The sequence below is a fragment of the Bidens hawaiensis genome, unplaced genomic scaffold (genome assembly GCF_021521415.1).
Source record: "Bidens hawaiensis isolate Kalapana, Puna unplaced genomic scaffold, B.hawaiensis_p1.1 tig00012046_1, whole genome shotgun sequence".
NCBI classification, from domain to species: domain Eukaryota; kingdom Viridiplantae; phylum Streptophyta; class Magnoliopsida; order Asterales; family Asteraceae; genus Bidens; species Bidens hawaiensis.
Window position 1 is genome coordinate 430,040 of NW_027491967.1, and position 23,678 is coordinate 453,717.

Sequence of the window (23,678 nt, forward strand, 5' to 3'; positions counted from 1 at the left end):
AATTAATTTGCTAACTTAAAAGTTCAAGGTCTTCTTTGTAATTAAATCATTCTTTTTCTAAGTCCAATGACCATTCTGTCATTTTGTTAAACTCCTAGTTCGTTACACTGCTCTTAACGTATTGGGTTATCATAACGAAGTGGTCCTTGTAACGAATTGGACCTTATAACGAATTGGTCCCATACCGAATCAGTCCACATAACGAACCAGTCCATATAACGAATCAGTCCAGGTAACGAATTGGACTTTCTAATTCGTTATCTCTTTAACGAACGGTCATACCGAATCAGGCGTAATTCGTTATCCTTTTCCATAGTGAACTTGGACACGAACTAAGGCTAGTTCGTTAAGATTTCATTAACGAATCACTTGACGAATCACCCCTAGTTCGTTAACTTTCCGTTAACGAATTAGGGTTAGGTCAGAGAATGTCAGAAACATTCTCTGAAATTCCCTTACCTCATACATACTTTCCGGCGCTGCCTTTCCAGCGTCGCCTTTCCGGCGCCGTCGCCGGAAAAACGAGTTTTGACTCGTTTTTCACCCCGTTCGATCCAGATCTGAGCTAGGGTGATCCCTAAGCTCATCTTAGGTTCGGTTTATACCCGATTCCACCCGGATCTCGTGACTTAAACAGCTTAACGGTGTCGGCTCGTCGTTTAGTGACCATATCTAACGGGTTTAAGCTCATACATCATCATACTATCATTACCTTGGATCGGGATCGGTTTTCTATATTGATTCGGCTCGAGAAAAGGAGAGAAACTAAAGAGAGCTTAAGTGTGTGTGTTTTGGTGGTGTATAGAGTATCTGTGAAATGAAATTAAATGGGTAATTATGATTTATATAATTATGGATCATGGGCTTAAGCCCATGGTCTTTCCTTCCTTACTTCATAACCCAAGTCCATAACCCATATCCATTTAACCCAACACTAGCCCAACTCATAATAACTCGTATTTCATTTATTAACCAAAACTCGAAAAAAAACGGGATGTTACAGGTAGCCTCGGGGTGTCCAGCTCTAAGCTAAGGTGGCTATTAAGCTCGTTTTTGGTTGATTAAACACCCAAATAAATCTAGATCTAGATTCAAATGGCTCATTCGACATCCCAGGGCTGCGATGTCAGGTTTTAAATTGTTGGGTCAGCTGATATAAATGGTTTCTCGCCTTCGGTTGGTCTTGCATCGTTGAATAGAATAGTGTAGAGAGTGTTTGGCTTAAGTGTGTGTTTTTTATGATGTTGGCTAAGGTGTAGAATGATGTAGATGGAAAGGATTTAGGGTTTTAGGGGTCCCAATCTGTTGTCCCCTAGCTTGACTTCGTCTCCTCCCTCTGTGTTGATTAATTTGATTATATATTTATTGCCTAAAAGTCCCACCGACCTCATTGTTGTTAATTTCCTTTATGTTTTAAAGCCCAATAGGCCAGCACACATTTTCTTCTAAATCACGAAATCTTGGCCACTAATAATTAATTCATAATACTCCTTTTAACCGCCATTTACTATGCCTCATAAAAAAATGTTTCTTTAAAATATGGATTTGAATAAAAACATATTAACCATATTCATTTTAACCAGACTACTTTAATTAATATTAGAGTATACACTTTAGTAATGTAATATACGAATATAAATAAAATATACTTGATTTTAGCTCATTGTCTCATGAAACCATTAAAATCAAAAGATGAGGCAATTAGAAGTCTATTCAATAAAAGTCTGGCTCAAAATACTTAAAAGTATATGAAATACTTATAATAATTAGATATAATTAAGCTCATATCAGGCACATAAGTTAACTACTACTCTAGTGCTCGTTTGCGTACTTGGCCCTTCTTTCTAAGCGTTTCACATTTTAAACATTAGCTTTCATTAATAAGTGGTTCCTTGCTCTTAGTGTGTATACCGTATTTCTATATTCTTTACTTACATACGTATGCATCATACATACATATATCTCATACATACACATAAGTTATATATGCATATACGTCATACACGACATACATACATACATACATACATACATACACACACACATACATGCATACACGTTATATGGCATTCATACAATTATGTTGTACATGAATACACATCATACATACATACATATTTGGCATACATATATACACATTATTCATACATGTACGTTCTATATATACGGCATACATACACGTCCTATACATATACGGCATGCATACATACATATACGCCCTATACATATACGACTTGCATACATACATATACACCTATATATACGACATGAATACATACATATACGCCTATACATATACGGCATGCATACATACATACACGCCAATACATATACAACTTGAATACATACGTATACGCCTATACATATACGACATGCATACATACATATATGCTTATATATACGGTATACATATACCCATAAATACTTATACGGTCTATACATATACGACCATATACATATAAGCCCGTAATGTTCAGACCAGCCTTTCTTTTTCGTGTTGTTAAGGTTTTTCTTCGATTCCGGCCCCGTCAGCCGCTGTTTACCACCATGTTTGGCCATATTGTGATCACTTATAACCCAGGTAGCTAGCCTCCGATGTCCAGATCTAAGATAAGGTGGCCCTTAAGCTCGTTTTTGGTTGATTAAACACCCGAATAAAGCTAGATCTAGATTCAAACGGCTCATTCGGCATCTCGGAGTTGCGGTGTCGGGTTCTAAATTGTTGGGTCAGCTGAGATAAATGATTTCTTACCTTCGGTTGGCCTTGGATCGTTGAATAGAATAGTGTAGAGAGTGTTCGGCTTAAGTGTGTGTTTTATGGTGTAGGCTAAGGTGTGGAATGATGGAGATGGAAAGGATTTAGTTTTTAAGGGGTATTTATTCTCCCTAAGCCCATGGACCTTAGGCCCATCTTCATTCTAAGTCCATGATCTAATTCCATCTATTTTGCCTACCATCCTTATATCTTTGACGAAATGGCAAAAGACGTCCTTTATGTTTAAACGTTTTTTCAATGGACGTCCTTTAGCCAAACAAATAGCAGAAAACATACTTCATGTTTCAAATCCCTTTCATATTTAGTCCCCGAAAAAACAAATCCCCAACTGCAGCCTTCGCTATCTTTCTCTTTCACAAACCAGCGACACCATCAGTCACTTAATCGATATCTGCCGACACAACCGCTTCTCTATCACATCCACCATGGAACCCAAATCGATCTACGCAAAAACTACCCAAATCGTTTCGTAAGAATACCCCAAAATATTATAATGATAGAACCCTAATCTGTTTGGTTTTAAACGATGGTGATAGAGGCTGGTATCTTACTTGAGATTGTGATCGTGGTTGGAGCCAGAAAGGAGGAATTTGATGAAGACAAGATTTGAAGATGATGATGGTTTAAAAGTGAAATATTATAAAAAATTGGGGTTTTGTTTTTGTAATTGTATTAGTTACATAAACAATCCCTTAGGCTAAGATGACCGAACTACCCTTTTGTGCAAAGCACATGACTAAACTTAACAGAAAAATTTAATGCCAGTTAGTCGAAGGGACCAAACTGTTACAAAATTGTAATGTAAAGGACGTTTTCTGCCATTAGTTTGTCGAATCGACATTGTAAAATTGATTTGTTGATTTGGAGAATAATTTCCTTTGTTTGCTTATTACTGTACTCATGATATGAGTTATAAAATATTTTAATTTTTCATTTATCTTTGTTAGTCTTTGTATGTTTTTGTATTTGATTCAAATAAGTTATGATGTTTAATAATTAATGTAAAATCATCATTTATTTATAAATACAAAATTTGCATTTCATTAAATTTATATGATGTTACATATATATTATGTTTTAAATATGTTCCACCGGCCATGTGTAACACTAGAAATAAAAATTATTTATAAATTTTTACTGATATTCGTTTGAATTAAATTAACTATTAAGTTTTTTACTGTAAAATTTTTCTACGATTGTCTTTCTTTGAACCAAGTCTAATTCAAGTTTCTCAATTTTAGCATCTAATTCCACTACACGTCTTTCATGAAACTCAGCTAGTTTATTAAACTGAAACAATATCTCATTTAGTTTAGACATGTCATTATTATGAGTTTTAATTCTAGTGGCAAAGATCTTCTCAGCTTTTTTGTAATCATTGTTCTGACATTTAATACTTAGATTTTAATCTATTAAGACAACATTATGAGTTATATAACTCTCTATTTTATCAATTCAAGCTTGAGAGCGTAGTTTGTGTACCTTGGGAATGTTTGAGACGGTTTGGTATGCTTCTAAAGTAGAGCTTGATGAGGGTTGATCTTCATCCACAAACTCTATCCCAACAAAGGTAAGAGGATTGATCATTTCAATGAATTGGTCACCTTCCCAATCTAGTTTGGTTCCTTCAGATGATAGAGTGATCATGTGTAACACCTGGAATTTTATCAATAAAATAATAAGATATTATTATTGACGAAAAGATTATTCAAGGTTGAAGGAATTATTTATTTAAAATAAATAATAAATGAGCAAGAGTCAGGATTAATTAATGAGAAACGGACAGGATACAAGTCATGAACTTAGATAAGAAAGATGGGCCTAAGGTCTATGGGCCAAGGGTATAAATACCCTAAAACTGTAACATTATATTTTTCTAGTTTCGGTTACTAAATGGAGATATGAGTTATTATAAGTCAGGCTAGTGTTGGGTTAAATGGATATGGGTTATGGATTTGGGTCTTAAGCCCATGATCCATAATTATATAAGCATTAATTACCCATTTATTATTCATTTACACATATTCCATACACCACCAAAACACACACTTTGCTCTCTCTCATCTTACTCTACCTCTCTCTAGCTGAAATCACCAAAGAAAACCGATCCCGATCCAAGGTATGATAGTATGATATTGTATGAGTTCAAATACGTTAGAGTTAGTCACGAAACGACGAGCCGACCCCTTTAAACCATTAAAGTCAAGATATCCGGGTGGAATCGGGTATAAACCGAACCCAAGATAAGCTTAGGGATCACCCTAGCTCAGATCTCGATAAAACGTGACGAAAAACGGTGAAAAGTTCGTTAAAGTGAGATCTCTTTTTTCCGGCGAAATCTTGGTTTTCCGGCGACGACGGCGCCGGAAAGCGGCGTACGAGGATTTCAGAGAATGTTCTGACATTCTGACCTAACCCTAATTCGTTAGCGGAGAGTTAACGAACTAGGGGTAATTCTTCAGGGTGATTCGTTGACGGAAGCCTAACGAACTAGCCTTAGTTCGTATCAAAATTCGTTAAGGTCCAATTCGTTATGATAACCAGTTCATTATAAGGCCTAATTCTTTATGAAGATTGGTTCGTTATAAGTGTTTAATTCGCTAAGAAGTTCAATTCGTTAACCAGACCAAACGAATAAGGTCCAGTTCGTTATAAGTCCAATTCGTTATAAGGACGAATTCGCTATAAAAGCCAATTCGTTATGAAGAAACGAATTAGCCAGTTCGTTATGGAAGACAGAAGTGACGAATGAACCCCAATTCGTTAAAAAACATAATAACGTACTAGACATTGAGAGAATTACAGAATGGTCCCTGGACTTAGAAGGAATGAATTAATTACAAAATAGCCCTAGAACTTTATTAATATATAGAAGATACCTTAAAGGATTGAGAGGTTAACAATAAAATATTATCACGAAATCCTAATGGAAAATGTGTGACAGTTAATAAAAAGAAAATATTAATATATATAAGATACCTTAAAGGATTGAGAAGATACCTGCCAGGGGCTCTGTCCCTTGGACCCCACTAGGGGCTGCCGCCCCTAGAACCCCGTTGCCAGGGGCACTGCCCCCAGACCCCCGTTCGTTGAGGGTTATAATTGAACTAGAATCTGATATGGATAGTGATAGAAATAAATATGCGGAATTCTTATACAGTTAGCCGTGCACAACTAAAGAAAGGGATAACACTTAACGGAGAACGTAACAGAGTTCATGTGAGTTTCTAGCCCCACTTCCTTGTTATGTTTTCGAGGCTGTTTGCATACTCGATGTGATAGTTAATACACTTACCTTAAGTGGTAAGTGTATGCTTGGTATGATTTATGTATAACGATGGTTTGACGGTGCGTGAACGATCTTTGGATATTGCATGTACCGTCAGGTGGTAGTTAAAGATATGATTGATATATATATATATATATATATATATATATATATATATGATGTATGAATGATGTATGTATGTTATGTTATGTTGATAGTATGCGAAGGATCATCGGATATTGAACGTATTATTAAGGAAGGTATGTAAAGACATGTATGATACAGTTGCACGAAACAAAGGGAGCAGACCCTAATAATATCTGTGAGGATAGGGACCATACCCTAATAATATCTGTGATTTTGGGGACCAGACCCTTACAATATCTGTGAGGTTATAGGGTGGAAGGCTCTTTAAGTAGTATGGATAGTTATGCATGTAAATTAAAGTATGAAGTATGTGAACAGATTGTATGTTGTATGATTAACTAGAGCTCACTCAGCGTAGCTGACTTTTAGTATGCACGCAGGTGAGTAGAATGAGACAGCTGGCTTGAGCGGGGACACATGGCAGAAGAATAAGAGTCTGGCATCTGAATACGCAAGTTGTATTATGTTTAATGTTTTAATATCGAAAGACAAAGAGTGTTTTGAGACATGTTATGAATTAATATGTGATGTTTTATGAAAGTTTTATATTCCGCGCAAATTTTTAATTAACTCTGATATTTAGAACTGTGTCTATGAGTAAATCCAACGTCCAGTGTAGGGCACCGTTAACGGGGCCTTACAAAAACCCTAACCTTTCCACCATCACTTTCATTTACACCATAGCCTACATCATTAAAAAACACACTTAAGCCAAACAATCTCTATACCGCCTCGTTCATCAAATCGAGACCGAGAAAAGGTAAATAATATTCATCTTAGCATAACCGACCTCATAGGAACCCTACACAACTGCTCGGAATGTCGTTTGGACGTTAAACTCAACATATAGATCTAAACGAGTGTTAAAACGAGTGTAAAACGGATTTAAGAGTCACCTTAGCTCACCACTAAATCAACCGAGGTTAACTGAATTTAAAACGAAGATTTTCCAGCTAAACACGGCGGTCGACGGCGCCGGAGTCATGAAAAAAAAACCCGAAAAACGCGTTGAAGAAGACCTGGTCTGCACATTTGGGCGTATAAGTGCTTATACGATCGCATAAGTACTTATGCGGCGCATTAATACTTACACGCTGGTTGACTTACGCGCCAGAAAGGGACATATACGCTGGAAATGCTTATACAAGAGGAACTTACACGCTGGAAACATATACGGGGCATAAGTAAAGATTCGGGAAACGAAAGGGTATACGTCGTATAAGTACCTAAGCGATGAGTATGAACTTATGTGGTATATAAGTCAGTAATAAGTAACCAATTAGTAACTAAAGGTAGCGGTTAAAATGGGAAATGACCTAGAAAGAAAGGCCAAACTTTAGCGTTTAAAACAAGTAAAGATTATGGTAGCAAAAGACCAACCCGTGACCAAAATACATCAGCTCAGTCGATCATTTCTATAGCTCGCTTACAATTGCCTTAACTCGCTTACATTGCCCAAATTGATTACTTTTATAGAATCGATTACATGGAAACTCGATTACTTTGAATTCGCTTACAATGGTCGATCACTTTGAATCTCTTACAATGGGTCGATCACTTTGAATTCGCTTACAATGGGTCGATTACTTTTCAGTAATCGATTACTTTGAAAATAGATCACTTTTTACCCGCATACATACGAACTCGATTACAATCAGTCGCTTACTTTAGCCTTAAGACAAGATATGAAACTCGATTACTTTATGTTCTCTTACTTTGGAACTCGCATACAATGCCCTTAGTCGATTACTATTGATGTTGGCATACAAATGATGAAATCGCTTACAAGTTTAGTTTGCGTACAATCCAAGAATTTGTTTACTCTATACTTAATCAAATTCACCAAAGACTCGAGCTTAACATTCGATTACATTGTATGCTTTGCATACAATGTCTTAACTCGGTTACATGAATGTATACTACTTGAATATAAAGAAAGAAAGATTAACAAAAGTTAGGGTTTAAATATGAAAAGAAAGAAAAGAATATTAAAATAATTAAATACCCTAGATTCAAATACACTAGGGTTTAAGGGAATAAAATCTAAGTAAAAGTAATCTAATACAAGGCCATTAGATTAGAACAGACTTAGCCATTTTCGGCTGAATTACAAATAGGACAAGTATTGATATGTGTAACTCCTATACGGTTAGCAGAGCTTAACTAAAGAAGGGATTAATGATTAACGTAGTAAGAAACAGGATCCAGGTGAGTTTCTAGCCCCATTCCTTGTTATGTTTTCGGGGTTGTGTGCATTCTCGATGTGATTAGTTAATACACTTACCTTAAGTGGTAAGTTTATGCCATATATGATTATGTATGAATAATGCTTGACGGGGCGTGAACAATCTTTGGATATTACATGTACTGTTGGGTGATAGTTTGAAGATAAGAATGATATGTATACAAAGTATGAATGATATAAAAATGCATGTATGAAAGTTATGATTATGAATGCATAGATAGGTACGGTATGGTTGTATAGAAGAAACGGAACCGGGCCCTAATAATACTCAAGGAAGAAAGGGAACCAGGCCCTAATAATTCTCGAGGAAGAAAGGGAACCGAGCCCTTATAATTCTCGAGGCAGAATAGAATAATGTAAAGTAGGGTTTAATATAAAGTATGAAAGAAAATAAAAGAAAGAAAGTATATGATAATGTATGTATGAAAGAAAGGTAAGCAGGTTATATAATATGTGTCTTCGGATGTGTATGTAGGAATATGTGAATGTATTGTACGTTACCTGATTAATTAGAACTCACTCAGCGTAGCTAGTTTTAGTATGCACGCAGGTGAGTAGGATGAGGCAGCTCGCTTGAGGGAAACACGTGGCATGGAATTGAAGATATTGGCATCTCAAGGAAATGTTATTTTATTTTAAAGACTATGTTTTATGTTTAAACGACTATGAATGTTGTTAAGACAAGATTTGAAGGTTATCTGATATATTATGTTTGAAAGTTTTATATTACGTGTAAAGTTTTATTTAACTCTGATGTTTAGAACTGTGTTTATGATTAAATCCAATGCCCAAAGTGAGGCACCGGTAACGGGGCATTACAAGTTGGTATCAGAGAAAAGTTCGAGAGATTTAAGCGTCCTACATGCATACACTCGAACAGAGAATGGGATTTAAGTAAGAAAAGAAAGAGGACGCCAGTTCAAGGATGCCATGTGTCACTCAAGCAAGCTCAGTAAAGGTAAAGGGATGATTGAATAACATATGTTAATGTTAGAGATAGGATTAATCGATGATCTGATTGATTAACTGTTTGAAAGTAGAACTTAGAACAAATAAACTCATAAAGGGTAGTGTATAGGACATGGAAAGTAATGTGATCAGCTAATCACAGCTGGCCACTGTTATTACCTGTTAGCCTTACTATCCTTGTACTAAATAGTTCCTTGAGTGATAACGTTTTTGTTTTCCCTTTTTGAATACGATGAATGGAGCTAGAGAAGTTGTGAGAGCTGGAGGTCGCACTGGACGTTGAGGCAGGCCACGTACTGTCCGACCACCTTCTATAGAGACAGCTTCCAACATAAGAGATGAAGGAAGCGCAGCTGGACGAAACCCAAGCAACAACGAAGGGTTTCAACTTGACCCCGCAATTCAAGCAGCTATTGTTCAAGCTGTAGCCACTGCTGTGAAGAATTTAACTCCTGAAGGGTCTGCTAAAAGCAAGGAAAGAGTTGAGAAGTCTGGGGAGAAGAGTAGGAAAGATGATGAAGGAGAGAATGAGGCCTAGAGTGTGGTTAAGTCAGTGAAGGTTGATGATAGGAGGAGAGGCCGAGGTGGGTGCAACTACAAGTTATTCAAAGGTTACGATTCGCTGAAGCTGACTAGTTTGGGAGACGCAATCGCTACTCTCCAATGGATAACCACTATGGACAAGGTTATCCGCATTAGCGAGTGCCGTCCCGACCAAGCTGTGGGTTATGCTACCAAATCTTTCGGAGATGAAGCAATGTACTGGTGGGAGTTGATTGAGCAGAGGAAAAGCCTAGATGAGATTTAAGGCATTGAGGTGGGAGGATCTGAAAGAGTTGGTGATCAAAAGGTTCTGTGCTGACGCCAAAGTGGAGATGAAGTTCCTGAACTTGAAGGCAGGAAGGATGACAAACCGTGAGTATACCACAGAGTTCAACCGAATGTCTAGGTTGGTGCACGATATGGTTAACATTGAGGCTAAAAGAATCAAGTGCTATGTGAGAGGATTGCCAAAGAATGTTCGCATACTAGTTAGGGCGAAAAAACCTGGTACTTTTGACTCTGCTGTCGAGCTCGCGGAGATGGTTTATGAAGACCTGGCCGTGGATGATGTTGTGGTGGGAGAATAGAAGAAAGATAAGAAGTGGTTCGCCCCTGTTAAACGACCCAGAACTCAGTTATGGAACCCTAGGGACAAGAAGCAGAAGAGGAAGACGTGTAAGACTTATGGCAAGATGCACGGTGGTGAGCGCCGATGGGGTAAGGGTTCAGATATTTGTTACAAGTGTGGAAAGAGTCTTGCTGGTGAGTGCAAGTTTGGTATGAACGCTTGTTACAAGTGCGGGAAGGTGGGGCATTATTCTCCAGATTGTACCGCAAAGTTCGCATGTTATAAGTGCGGTAAGACGGGTCATTTTGCAAGGGATTGCACCGAGGAGGAAGCTGGGGAAGTGGGAAAAAGGATGGTGATCAAGCTAGGCCAAGGACGAGAGCCTACATGCTGACCCAAGAGCAAGCCAAGTAGATTCTAGATGTCGTGACAGGTACGTTTCTAGTAAACGGTATTTCCACTTCTGTATTATTTGATTCAGGTGCGAACAAAAGTTTCGTAGCCACCCCATTTAGTAAATTAGCTAAAATGAAGTGTTGCCGAGTGTCTGAAACCTTTATAATAGAAACCTCTAGTGACACTTCGGTTAAAATAATGAAAATGGCTAAAGACTGTAAGATAGAGCTAGAGGGACATGAATTCCCTGTTACTCTATATGTTATGACCTTAGGAGGGTTCGATGTGGTTATGAGAATGGACTGGTTATCTGAGTATGAAGCTCAGATAGTGTGTAAGAGTAGGATAATAAGGTTAAAGTCTATGGATGGTAGTGCGGTGACGGTGTATGGTGATAAGGAAAGTTCTGGGCTTAATGTCATTTCAATGATAAAAGCCGAGGGTTTGTTAAGGCGAGGGTGCGGTACCTACCTGGCGTATGTTGTCAACGCTTCGGCCGAGTCAAAAGAAATTAAAGATGTTCCTATCGTGTGCGACTACCCAGAAGTATTCCCTGAGGATCTTCCAGGGTTTCCACCAGAGCGAGAGATAGAATTCCAGATAGATTTAGTACCAGGAGCCCAACCCTTCGCGAAAGCGCCTTACCGTCTAGAGCCGTCCGAGATGAAAGAACTGATGTCCCAACTGCAAGAACTCCTCGACAAAGGTTTTATAAGACCAAGTGTTTCCCCGTGGGGCGCACCAGTGTTATTCGTGAAGAAGAATGATGGAAGTATGAGAATGTGCATAGACTATCGCGAGTTTAATAATCTTACGGTAAAGAATATGTATCCTTTGCCAAGGATTGATGATTTTTTTGACCAACTACAAGGTTCAAGTTGGTTCTCACGAATAGATCTCAAATCAGGCTATCACCAACTGAAAGTGAAAGAGGCATACATCCCTAATACAACGTTTCGGACGCGGTATGAACACTACGAGTTCCTCGTAATGTCATTCGGTCTAACGAATGCTCCCGTAGCATTTATGGACATGATGAATAGGGTGTGTCAGCCAATGTTGGATAAGTCAGTTATCGTCTTTATCGATGATATATTGATTTATTCAAGGATTGAGTCTGATCACACCAAACATCTGAGAGAAGTATTGGAGACTCTGAAGAAAGAAAAGTTATATGCTAAGTTTTCGAAATGCGCGTTCTGGTTACGAGAAGTGCAATTTCTAGGTCACGTGATTAATCCTGAAGGGATTACCATGGACCCAGCTAAGATTGAGGCGATAACGAATTGGAAGACTCCACAGAATCCGACTGATATACGAAGCTTCTTAGGGTTAGCTGGCTACAATAGGAGATTCATCGAAGGTTTCTCCAAGATAGCCGCACCTTTGACTGGTATGACCTCAAAGTCGGTAGTATTCAGTTGGCGAAAGTTTCAAGAAGAAGCTTTTGATGAATTAAAGAAAAGATACACGTAAGCTACAATTCTTTCTTTACCAGTTGGTGATGAGGTTCTGTTTGTGTGTATTGATGCTTCGCATCGTGGGTTAGGTTGCGTGTTGATGCAATGAGAAAAGGTGATAGCTTACGCGTCTAGACAGTTGAAAGTCCATGAGAGTACTTATCCGACGCATGATTTAGAGCTAGCGGTAGTAGTTCATGCTCTTAAGATATGGAGGCATTATCTGTATGGTACTAAGTGTACCATTTACACAGATCATAAAATTTTAAAGTACTTATTCGAGCAAAAAGAACTGAACATGAGACAGAGAAGATGGTTGGAGTTGATTAAGGATTACGACTGTGACATTAAATACTATCCTGGTAAAGCTAATGTGGTCGCCGACGCGCTAAGTCGTAAGAATGAGGAAGTCATTGCAACAGTGAAGTCATACCAGTTGATTATGAACTCAAGTCTATTTGAAGAAATCATCAAGGTGCAGTCAGAAGTTCTAATAATGAAGGGCTAATGAAGAAAGAAAGGATTTTCGGTCAGCAAGATGAGTTGATAGAAAACACGCATGGTGTGAAGACTAGGTTCGACGGTATGTGGATTCCACATCATGGAGATCTTAGGGGTCGAATCTTAGATGAAGCTCATAAGTCAGGATACTCAATTCATCCAGGAACTACAAAGATGTACCAAGATTTGAAAAGAAATTACTGGTGGCCATGAATGAAAAATGATGTGGTGGATTATGTTAGTAAGTGCTTAACTTGTTTACAAGTCAAAGCCGAACATCAGAAGCCTTATGGTAAAATGCAACCGCTTAAGATACCTGAATGGAAATGGGAACACATTACCATGGATTTCATAACTAATCTACCTCGTACAACTAAGCATCATGATACCATCTGGGTGATTGTGGACCGTTTGACCAAAAGTGATCACTTTCTACCTATACGAGAGGCTATCTCGTCAGAAACGTTAGCAAGCTTGTTCATGAAAGAGGTTGTATCTAAGCATGGAGTATCGTTATCGATCGTGTCTGATAGAGATAATCGGTTTACTTCGAGATTCTGGAAGAAGTTCCATGAAGCTATGGGAACAAGATTGAATATTAGTACGGCGTATCATCCTCAAACAGATGGGCAGTCTGAAAGGACGATCCAAACCCTTGAGGTACGTACTTGTGTCTAAGACTTTGGAGGAAGTTGGGATGATCATTTGCATCTGGCAGAGTTCTCATATAACAATAGCTACCATTCAAGTATTGGTATGTCGTTGTTTGAGATACTTTATGGTAGACGTTGTAGAACTCCCGTGTGTTGGGGAGAAATTGGTCAGAAGGAGAAGGGAAGTTTGGAAGTTGTGCAAGAAACTTCTTCGAAGTTCGATCAGATAAAAGCATGAATTAAAGCTGCTCAAGACAGAAAAAAGTCGTATACCGATAAGCGGCGACGACCGATTGAGTTTAACGTTGGTGACAATGTGATGCTCAAGGTCTCACCTTGGAAAGGAATCATTCGTTTTAGGAAGAGGTGGAAGTTAAGTCCAAGATACATTGGACCGTTTAAGATGATGGATCGTGTGGGTGAAGTAGCTTATAAGCTATATTTGCTTGAGGAGTTAGAAGGAATTCATTCAACCTTCCATGTCTCTCATCTGAGAAAAATTTCTGGCTGCTGACACATCTCATGTGCCATTAATGGACACTGACGTTGATGAACAGTTGAACTATATTGAACAACCAATCGAGATAGTTGACCGCAAAGAGAAGCAACTTCGTCATATGGTTATACCCTTGGTGAAAGTGATATGGAAACATCGCAAAGGATCAGATGCTACTTGGGAAGTTGAGGATGAGATGCGCAAGTTTTACCCTAATCTGTTTAAAGAATAGTTAGGTTTCGGGGAATAAACCTATTTAAGGAGGGAAGACTTGTAACATCCTTAATTTTATAATTTTAAATAAAGAAAGGTTATGTTGTGAAACCTGCATTAATATTTAATGAAGATTAAATATTATATAGAACATGGACTTGGGTGGAGAAAGATGGAATAAGTGAGGGGATGGACCTTAGGTCCATGGGCTTAAGAGAGTATAAATACTCCCTTAAACCTCCCTAAAACCCTAAAATCCCTCATATCTTCCATCTTATTCTCTACACACTCAAAACACACACATACACCTACACCATATACGGCCAAGAGAGAGAGAGAGAAATATCCGAGATCAAACGAATATTGATTCTAGATAATCTTTCATATACAAGATAGATACAAGATTTAAGGCTCATAACCAAGCTAACCGAGACCAAATGAACACGTAAAGGTATGTTCTTGATCTTAAAGTTTATGTTTTAATGAACGGTTGGCCTTGAAACTTGAATGTAGAGTAGATCGGGTATAAACGAACCTTAAAGTAGCAAACTTGATGTCAAAATGGACTTAACGAACTTATGGACATGAACGGCTCGTTTAGGAAACCCTATATCTAGCCTAAACGTTTCTAGCCATAAAGGTTCAAACTTTATGGACTCGCGGGTCAAGTTTTGGCCGAAAACGAGTAGGGAAACATCGATGGGTCCATACCGGGTGATAATAGGGTGTTAGGGTTAAAACAAGTAAAGATTATGGTAGCAAAAGACCAACCTGTGACCAAAATACATCAGCTCAGTCGATCACTTCTATAGCTCGCTTACAATTGCCTTAACTCGTTTACATTGCCCAAATCGATTACTTTTATAGAATTAATTACATGGAAACTCGATTGCTTTGAATTCGCTTACAATGGTCGATCACTTTGATTCGCTTACAATGGGTCGATCACTTTGAATTCTCTTACAATGGGTTGATTACTTTTCAGTAAGCGATTACTTTGAAAATCGATCACTTTTTACCCGCATACATACGAATTCGATTACAATCAGTCACTTACTTTAGCCTTAAGAAAAGATATGAAACTCGATTACTTTGGAACTCGCATACAATGCCCTTAGTCGATTACTGTTGATGCTCGCATACATATGATGAAATCGCTTACAAGTTTAGTTTGCATACAATCCTAGAATTTGTTTACTCTATACTTAATCAAATTCACCAAAGACTCGAACTTAACATTCGATTACATTGTATGCTTTGCATAAAATGTCTTAACTCAATTACATGAATGTATACTACTTGAATATAAAGAAAGAAAGATTAACCAAGGTTAGGGTTTAAAAATGAAAAGAATAAAAGAATATTAAAATAATTAAATACCCTAAATTCAAATACACTAGGGTTTAAGGGAATAAAATCTAAGTAAAAGTAATCTAATACAAGGCCATTAGATTAGACTAGACTTAGCCATTTTGGCTGAATTACAAATAGGACAAGTATTGATACGTGTAACTCCTATACAGTTATCAGAGCTCAATTAAAGAAGGGATTAACGATTAATGGAGAAAGAAACATGATCCAGTTAAGTTTCTAGCCCCATTCCTTGTTATGTTTTCAGGGCTGTGTGCATACTCGATGTGATTAGTTAATACACTTATCTTAAGTGGTAAGTGTATGCCTTATATGATTATGTATGAATAATGCTTGACGGTGAGTGAACGATCTTCGGATATTGCATGTACTGTCGGGTGATAGTTTGAAGATATGAATGATACGTATATAAAGTATAAATGATATATAAATGCATGTATGAAAGTTATGATTATGAATGCATAGACAGGTATGGTATGGTTGTATAGAAGAAAGGTGATGTGCGTAAAGTGGTATATAAAACTTTAACAAATAATGACCAAGCACAACGAGTAATACAAACCTAGAATACCCTAAACCATACCACTAGCAACAGGCAAGTGAACCTATCGGGTGTAGAATAGCTATGGGAAGACCGGGAATATCAAACCCAAGAGACACTTATTAAATTAACGAGACTAGTTCTAAAAGCAAATTAAATTAATAATTAAGAAAACATTATTTTTGGATTTTTATTTATTTTATTTTAAAAACTAATAATTAATTAAACTAATTACTTAATTAAATTAGAGTAAACTAGAAAATTAAATTACCAAATAAGACTTTATCAAATTCAAATATGAGCAAGGGTTACCTAGGCAAGGAATCCGAATTGTTACGAATCGGGCATTTATTAGTTACGGGAAAATGCTATGGGAACCGGGAATCTAAAGATATGAAGCTCTAGGAATCCTAATGGATCCCTAATCACTCTCAAGGTGTCACCTAAGAGGAAATCCTAGAGATCATGTAAAAACACCGGCTTATTGGTTCACCTGTCAGTTCACCAACTATGATTAATTACCCTAGAAAATAGCTAACTCGTCAGTTCACTATCTTAATGCACCTAAGTACACGGGGTGGTTTATGAACAGTCTAAAGGACACGGGTAAACAGTGAAATTAAAGCAAAAATAGGCAAACCTCTTGTCATATAATTTAACCTAAAACCATAACAACACAGACAAACCCGACTACTTATCACCAGTCAGATATCTAAGTAGGTAAAAATATAAACTTCTAATTAAATGCCAAAAATCGATTTCTATGGTTCAAAAAACCATAAACAAGTTGCAAACACATAGTAAACAAGCCTAACATGCAACCTATAATCAAAAGATATTCAATCAAGTAACATGTGAAACATTCATTCAAGCACAAATCAAAAGTAAATACGCATGAGACACATCTAATAAAACTAACCAAAACTTTTAATTAATCAAAATCCCAAAAACAAAAGCTGAAAACCGACAAGTCCAAAACAATCAACAAAATATCATCACAAGCCTAGATAACTAAAAGTGTTTAGTCAATAATCATGCTCAAGGACATAAAATAAATATATATAAAAGAGTTCATCTACTAGCTTGCCTGATTAAATTAATTGACCTGTATGCTAGCTAGCTTGTGCAAGCTAGCTTAAATTAATTGAGGAGCTAGCATGGTTGCTTCTTAAATTCAAAATTAGGAGTCGTAGACTTTATTTTGACCAGCCAACGTGCTTCCTTGCTTTGTGTATTTTTTGGCTTGTGGCACAGCAGCCTAGAAGCTTCAAAGAAATAATATAATGTCTTCACCACTTGTCAACTCCTACTAATTAATGTAACTTGATTCCTCTTTTCAAACAGTCGTGACTCCCCTTTATATTCTTCTTCACCGACCCTTCTTCTGTGCCCTATTATTTTTTTTCTCTCATGGGCTTTTAGCACAACAGAATGATGAGCTAATAATAAATGATTCAACTAATTTGGTGGCCCATCTTACGTAATTATTTGCAATCTTTCACCAACATAACAATTCATTTAAGTATTATAGTTAAATTTAAATTAATGATGTAAGAGTATTATTAATTTCATTCATAATAATTTTAAATCCCACGACACATTCAGTATGAAGAAATTAAATATCTTAAATACCATTAAAATACATTCAATAATGAATTTCAATTAGCAAATTTATATAAACAAATTAATAGTTGTTAAGTCGATTTACTCATTCGTCTCAAGTTTAGTAAAATTACTCAATACTAGCTCGTTTTACCATCAAATTTGAAAATCAAAATATGATCCAAATAGGAGTAATATTATATAAAAACCAACTCAAAGACTATTCAAAGTGTAGAAAATATTTATAAGATTTTTATATAATTTAGTTCACATCAAAAGGAAACCGGGCCCTAATAATACTCGAGACAGAAAGGGAACCGAGCCCTAATAATTCTCGAGGCAAAAAGGGAACCGAGCCCTAATAATTCTCGAGGCACAAAAGGGAACCGAGCCCTAATAGTTCTCGAGGCAGAAAGGGAACTGAGCCCTTATAATTCTCGAGGCAGAATAGAATAATGTAAAGTAGGGTTTAATATAAAGTATGAAAGAAAAGAAAAGAATGAAAGAAAGAAAGAAAGTATATGATAATGTATGTATGAAAGAAAGGTAAGCAGGTTATATAATATGTGTCTTCAGATGTGTATGTAGGAATATGTGAATGTTGTACGTTACCTGATTAACTAGAACTTACTCAGCGTAGCTGACTTTTAGTATGCACGCAGGTGAGTAGGATGAGGCAGCTCGCTTGAGGGGAACACATGGCATGGAATTGAAGATACTGGCATCTCAAGGGAATGTTATGTTATTTTAAAGACTATGTTTTATGTTTAAACGACTATGAATGTTGTTAAGACAAGATTTGAAGGTTATGTGATATATTATGTTTGAAAGTTTTATATTCCGCGTAAAGTTTTATTTAACTCTGATGTTTAGAACTATGTTTATGAGTAAATCCAACACCTAAAGTGAGGCACCAGTAACGGGGCCTTACACATATTAATGAAAATTACTAAGACCCCAGCCAGGGGCTCTGCCCCTTGGACCTTACTAGGGGTTGCCGTCCCTAGACCCCGCTGCCAGGGGCGCTGCTCCCGGATCCGCATTAGCTAAGGGTTTCATTGACCTAGAGATATGATATAATTAGGAGTAGTTAAGTGATGCTTGTTAATTGTTACACAGTTAGTCGCACACAGCAGAACAAGGGCATTATGTTCAATTCCAAAAGAAATCGACTACATGTGAGTTTCTAGCCCCATTTCCATGTTATGTTTCCGGGGCTGTGTGCATACTCGATGTGACTAGCTAATACACTTACCTTAAGTGGTATGTATATGATATATGAATGTTGTGAATAATGTGTGTATGATACATGAATGTTGTGAATAATGTGTGTATGATATATGAATGTACGTATATGAATTAAGTATGTATGATGTATGAATGATATAGAAAAGATTAAGAGTATGTATGAAAGCATATAAATATAAAAGAAAAGGGAGGTATGCATGAATTGACGGTAAAAGGGTGGCATACCCTAATAATATTTGTGAAAGGAGGGTAGCAGACCCTAATAATATATGTGAAATGAGGGTGGCAGACCCGAATAAAATCTGTGAAAGGAGGGTGGCAGACCCTAATAGTATATGTGAGGTTACAGGGTGAAAGGCCCTTTAAGAGTGGCAGACCCTAATAATATATGTGAGGTTATAGGGCGAAAGGCTCTATAAAACGTGTACGTATGAATGTAAAGTAAGATAGAATATGAAAGTATGAAAGAACGAAAGTATGAAAGTAAGATTAAATATATTATTTATTTATGGCTTAAAAATTACTCGGAGTAATAGAAAAATTATAATATTAAATAAAGAAATATTGCGTTAAGTTGTCGTGTGTTAAATAATTAATTAGTATTAAATAAAGAAAGGATCATGGACTTGGAATAATTAAGGTGGGTTAAAGGGTAATGGGCTTTAAGGGATATAAATACCCTCTTAAACCATCCTAAAAACCTAACTATCATTTCCATCTTTCCATAATCTCTACAAACTCAAGAACACACACACACACATTCCTTACTATATATAAACGGCCAAGAGAAAGAAGACGATTCGAGACCAAATGAACATTAGTTTGTGTTAGATCTTTATTATACAAGCTATATACATGATAAATACAAAATCTAAAGTTCATAATCAAGCCAAGAAAGATCAAACGAACAAGAAAAGGTATGTTTTTTATCTTAAAGTTTACGTTTTTATAAACATTTAGTCTTGAAACTTAAACCGGGAATATATCGGGTATAAACGAACCTTAAAGTAACAAACTTGATGTTAAAAATGGATGAAACGAACCCGAAGATGCAAACGGCTCGTTAAAGAAACCTTAGATCTAGCTTAAACATCTTTAGCTATAAAGATTCAAACTTTATGGCTCCCACGGCCGAGTCTTAGCCGAAGGTGATCAAGGAACGCTTACGGGATCGGATAATGTCATGATAAGGCTTAAAGGGTTAAAACATGGTGGTGGACCTAACCAACCCGTGACCACTGTTCACGTTCTTAACCTGCTGCCCATCAAACCCAACTCGCATACAATTAATAAATATACACAGCTCGCATACAATTATTATATATACACAGCTCGCATACAATTATTATATATACACAGCTCGCATACAAAATATACGTACTTAACTCGCATACAATATATACATCGCATACAATCAAATTATTACAAGGACTTAGAATATATATGTATACATACACTTAGAGGCTCGAATAGAATGAATTAGTTTAATTACATGAAACTCGCATACAAAGCTGAACTCGTTTACTCTTGTCTAAAATCGCATACAATATGAATATATGTATATGAGTTCGCATAAAAAACCCTAGACTCGCATACAACGTATGCGATTTCAGCAGCATTCGATTACAATATAAAGAGCCGTTTACGATGAACCAGTTGAGTATATATACATGGACATCGCATACAAAACACATAAATATATATACACTACCTAAATCGCATACCATGACTTAGCCAAATTTCACCCCTTAGACTCGAATACAAGTTAAATCGATTACAATACATAGTCGCATGTATACACATGCTTGAGTATATGACTCGGAAACGAAAAACAATATAGTTAATCGTTCACAACTTATGAACCCAATTACAAGGAGACCCGATTGCCATGAGGACTCGAATAGGATGGCATAATCTCTTGCAATATATTTGATCGGTTATTGGAGACTTGATTACATCCCATACCCAAGCACAATAGAAACCCGATTACAACTTATACACATTTGCACCTTAAACCCAAACACAATAGACTTCATCGGTTACATTATGGATAATTGCTTAAAATGCAAGAGTCAATCACTTAGTGAACTCGTTTACATTACAAAATTAGCTTATGATCTAATTCTCATACAATGACCTAACTAAATCACTTGAGCCTAGTTCAAACACCCTGATTAAATAAGAATACGATCCTAGTTCGTTTACAGTGAGACCCGAGTGCGAGGAAAGAAAGAAAGATTATCCTTATTAAGAACTGAAAAGAATGGGCTTGGATTAACAAAAAAAATGAGGAAAGAAACTTTATACATATATATAAGTATGTGAATACAATAGGGTTTGAAGGAATAAAATAACTAAGTAAAGTAATCTAGTACTATATCAATAGATTACACTAGACTTAACCATTTCAACTAAAATACAAATAGAACCAATATTGATACATGTAACTCGTATACAGCTAGCAGAGCTCAGTTAAAGAAGGGATCGACAATTAACGGAGAAAGAAACAGGATCCAGGTGAGTTTCTAGCCCCATTCCTTGTTATGTTTTGGGGCTGTGTGCATACTCAATGTAATTAGTTAATACACTTACCTTAAGTGGTAAGTTTATGCTATATATGATATATGTGATAGATATGAATGATTGCTTGTCGGTACGTGAACGATCTTCGGATATTGCGCGTACTGTCAGGTTATAAATAAAGATATGAATGTTATATGTAATGTATGGATGACGTGTGAACGTTATGAATGAATGCTTGTCGGGGCGCGAACGATATTCTTCGGATATTGTGCTTGTCGGCAAGGAGTATGATTGTTAAATGAATGATATGAAGAACGTTTAGAGTGTTCTTATGATATGATGTATATATATATATGCAAATTAAGTGTATGCAGGTATAGGAATGGTATGTGAGTTCTACGTCTGACGTAGTAAGTTAGGATGGCAAATCCCTCTAACTTCCGTTGGACATAGACTTGTCATGTGATGGCGTAGTTAAGGACTGCGGGCCTTATACGAGTTATAGACGATAGATGAGAACGTAGTTAAGGATTGTGGGCCTTATACGTACTTCGGATAGGATTCAACATAGGAAAGGACTGCGGACCTTATACGTGCTGTATTTGTATTGTGGTAGCATAGGGGAGGACTGTGGACCTCGTACGTGCTATGAATTAGGTTGCAACATAGGGAAGGACTGCGGACCTTGTACGTGTTTTGAATGTAGGATGGTATAGGGAAGGACTGCGAACCTTGTACGTGCCATGAATGGTGAACATAGGTAAGGACTGCGGACCTTTTACGTGTTCACGACCTTGAGTATAGGTATAGACGGCGGACTATGGACATACTCTCGGTAGAATAAGGTAAGTAATAGTGTATGCATGAATGTATGTTAGAAATGTAACTGGTTAAGTATGGATATGTATCTTCGGATATGTATGTATGATATGTGTATGTATTGTATGTCGCCTGATTAAGTAGAACTCACTCAGCGTAGCTGACTTTTAGTATGCACGCAGGTAAGTAGAATGAGACAGCTAGGTTGAGCGGGCACATGGTGGGCGAATAAGAGACTGGCATATGAAGACTCAGGATGTTTTAATGTTAATTGACGTTTATTTTGAAAGACGAGAATGTTTAATTAAGACAAGTTATGAATTATTATGTAATGTTTTATGAAAGTTTTAATATTCCGCGAAAGTTTTATTTAACTCTAATGTCTAGAACCGTGTTTATGAGTAAATCCAACGTTAAAGTGAAGCACCGGGAACGGGGCCTTACACCCAATCTGAGTTTATCATCCATTTCAAATGACTTGAAATAGTGTGTTCAAGGCATCCCATAAGCCTTTAGCAGTAGTGTGTTCCCTCAAAGTTTGAGTAATTTCAAGTGAAAGGCACACACTTAGATACCATAGGCCTTTTGATCATCACTTAACATCTTTCTATCCTCATCATTATAGGATGTCACAGGCTTGGGAACTGGTCCATCAGTAGTGACAGTGGTAGGAATGTGAGGACCAACCTCAATTGCTCTAAGAAGAGCATAATTGGTTATTCTTATGTAATTCTTGAAACGCCACTTGGATTCACTACAACAAAAGGGGCTTTTAGTACGCACAAAAGCATTCTAAAATGCTATTTTATAGGACATTTCATTTAATAGGACCAACGAGAAAAGCGTTCATGTAAAGGGGTCGTAATAAGTCTCGGAACTCAAAAAGCGTCATGATATCCCAAATAATATTATGAAACCAATTTTATGGTCGCATAAAATATCCATTAACAACCCAAAAAACGTCCCAATAAAAACATATTAGGACACTTTTACAATGTTTTAACATGTGCTTACATAACTTTAATCTTTTGATACACATACAAACGTCCTTAAAAATTAATTTATAAGACCCTTATGGTGTAACATTATAGGTACTTTACTACCAAGAAAAAAGTCATGATATTTCAAATAAGATTATGAAACCAATTTTATGGTCGCATAATATATTCATTAACAACCCAAAAAGCGTCCCATTAAAAACATAATAGGACACTTTTACAATGTTTTAACATGTGTTTACCTAATCACTAGTACAAAAAAAGTGAGCAAATATGACGTTTTTCAATCAAATATGGCGGCAAATCAACCGCCTTAAAAGACAAATAAAAACATAGCTAGA